The sequence below is a fragment of the Schistocerca americana genome, chromosome 3 (genome assembly GCF_021461395.2).
Source record: "Schistocerca americana isolate TAMUIC-IGC-003095 chromosome 3, iqSchAmer2.1, whole genome shotgun sequence".
Classification (NCBI taxonomy): domain Eukaryota; kingdom Metazoa; phylum Arthropoda; class Insecta; order Orthoptera; family Acrididae; genus Schistocerca; species Schistocerca americana.
In genome coordinates this window covers 591,095,418-591,097,917 of record NC_060121.1, presented here as the reverse complement: position 1 = coordinate 591,097,917, position 2,500 = coordinate 591,095,418, and the positions used below count along the sequence as shown (strand labels likewise).

The following is a 2,500-nucleotide window of genomic DNA, read 5'->3' as shown; positions in this document are numbered from 1 at the left end:
CTTGCGGCCGGCCGCGAAGCCCTGACGAGTAGGAGGGTCGCGGCGGTGGGCGCAGAAGGGTCTGGGCGTGAGCCTGCCTGGAGCCGCCGTCGGTGCAGATCTTGGTGGTAGTAGCAAATACTCCAGCGAGGCCCTGGAGGGCTGACGCGGAGAAGGGTTTCGTGTGAACAGCCGTTGCACACGAGTCAGTCGATCCTAAGCCCTAGGAGAAATCCGATGTTGATGGGGGCCGTCATAGCATGATGCACGTTGTGCTGGCCCCCGTTGGGCGAAAGGGAATCCGGTTCCTATTCCGGAACCCGGCAGCGGAACCGATACAAGTCGGGCCCCTCTTTTAGAGATGCTCGTCGGGGTAACCCAAAAGGACCCGGAGACGCCGTCGGGAGATCGGGGAAGAGTTTTCTTTTCTGCATGAGCGTTCGAGTTCCCTGGAATCCTCTAGCAGGGAGATAGGGTTTGGAACGCGAAGAGCACCGCAGTTGCGGCGGTGTCCCGATCTTCCCCTCGGACCTTGAAAATCCGGGAGAGGGCCACGTGGAGGTGTCGCGCCGGTTCGTACCCATATCCGCAGCAGGTCTCCAAGGTGAAGAGCCTCTAGTCGATAGAATAATGTAGGTAAGGGAAGTCGGCAAATTGGATCCGTAACTTCGGGATAAGGATTGGCTCTGAGGATCGGGGCGTGTCGGGCTTGGTCGGGAAGTGGGTCAGCGCTAACGTGCCGGGCCTGGGCGAGGTGAGTGCCGTAGGGGTGCCGGTAAGTGCGGGCGTTTAGCGCGGGCGTGGTCTGCTCTCGCCGTTGGTTGGCCTCGTGCTGGCCGGCGGTGCAGGATGCGCGCGCCTGCGCGGCGTTCGCGCCCCGGTGCTTCAACCTGCGTGCAGGATCCGAGCTCGGTCCCGTGCCTTGGCCTCCCACGGATCTTCCTTGCTGCGAGGCCGCGTCCGCCTTAGCGTGCTCCTCCGGGGGCGCGCGGGTGCGCGGATTCTCTTCGGCCGCCATTCAACGATCAACTCAGAACTGGCACGGACTGGGGGAATCCGACTGTCTAATTAAAACAAAGCATTGCGATGGCCCTAGCGGGTGTTGACGCAATGTGATTTCTGCCCAGTGCTCTGAATGTCAACGTGAAGAAATTCAAGCAAGCGCGGGTAAACGGCGGGAGTAACTATGACTCTCTTAAGTAACTATGACTCTCTTAAGGTGGCCAAGTGGCAGCGGTGTGGCTGCATCCGGACTTGGCTTCTCGAAGTGCGGTCTTGATGTAGTCGTGCTGCTGCTGCGAGGTGCCTTCCTTGGGTTATAGTTACAGGGGGAGTGATGCGCAATACATGGGCCTAGCCCTCTTAGCCTCTCCTCTCCTGCGGTCTTCTCCCCTTCTCGTGGGCCCGCTGATTTCGCAGAGTGGAAGACCGCACCAGGGGCTTGGGGGGGTTACCAGCCCCCCCTCGCACTATCCCTTTTTTAGTTGGGGGCAGTAAGCAGAGAATAAGTGGTGGCCCTTCCGCTGAAGGTGCCACCCCAACTCCCCCAGCACCTAGCCGGCCAACCGGCCGTGCCGAAAATCTTGTAACTTTTGCAGCTATGTATACCTGTAGTGAGTGCCACCGCAGCTTTACAACCAAGAACGGTCTCGGGGTCCATCGCCGCCGCCAACATCTTGCGGCCGCCAACGCGGAGATCGTCACGGAGAGGCATCGCGCGAGGTGGACGGAGGAAGAAGTCCTGTCGCTCGCCAAGGCGGAGGCCGAACTGTTCCTCGAGAGGGACGCCCGGTTCTTCTTCGTCAATCAAGAACTCATCAGGATGTTCCCCGACCGAACGCTCGAGGCAATCAAGTGCCGACGGCGGCAAGCTGCCCACAAGCAGCTTGTCCGCCAATTCATGGAGGCGCTTGAGATCGGTCGGGGGGAAGAGCCGGCGTCCCGCCGGGGAGCAGCGAGCCCGCTGCCTGACGCGGGCGAGGCCGCTGCGCCGCCCGTCGACGCAGCTGAGGACTTCGCGGCCGACACCACCGGGCCGCCGCCGGAGGGGCCGACTGACGCCGCCATCTGGGAGCATCTGGCGGGGCTACCCGCTTCCGCCCAGCGTTTCTCTGCCCTGGATCGTGTCATAGGTCTGGGGCGGGGCACGCCGCCCGATGTCATCCTGGGCATGCTCCCGGATGCCCTTGCGTCGGTCGGGTCCAGAGGGGAGAGATCGATCACCAGGACACAGCGGCCGCGCCAACCATCGAAGCGGCCGCCTGCCGCGCCGCCGACGCAGAAGCGCAAGCGGCGCCGCTGGGAGTACGCGAGAACGCAGGATGCCTTCCGACGGTCGCGTGCACGTTGCGTGCGCGGCCTCTTGGATGGCACCCTGCTCCAGCCGCCACCTCCCATCCCTGGTCTGCTGGACTTCTGGGCGGACCTCTTCACCAAGAAGCCCATCTCCACCGCGGGCTTCATTCGTGACCGCCTCCTCCCGCACTCAGAGCCTGTCGCTCTCGAGTGCATATGGGGGCCG

At 63.0% G+C, this 2,500-nt stretch overlaps 1 pseudogene; it reads left to right on the top strand.

The window, feature by feature from the left end:
* Nucleotides 1-2,500, top strand: part of LOC124607558 — a 7,972-nt pseudogene that overhangs the window by 1,705 nt on the left and 3,767 nt on the right.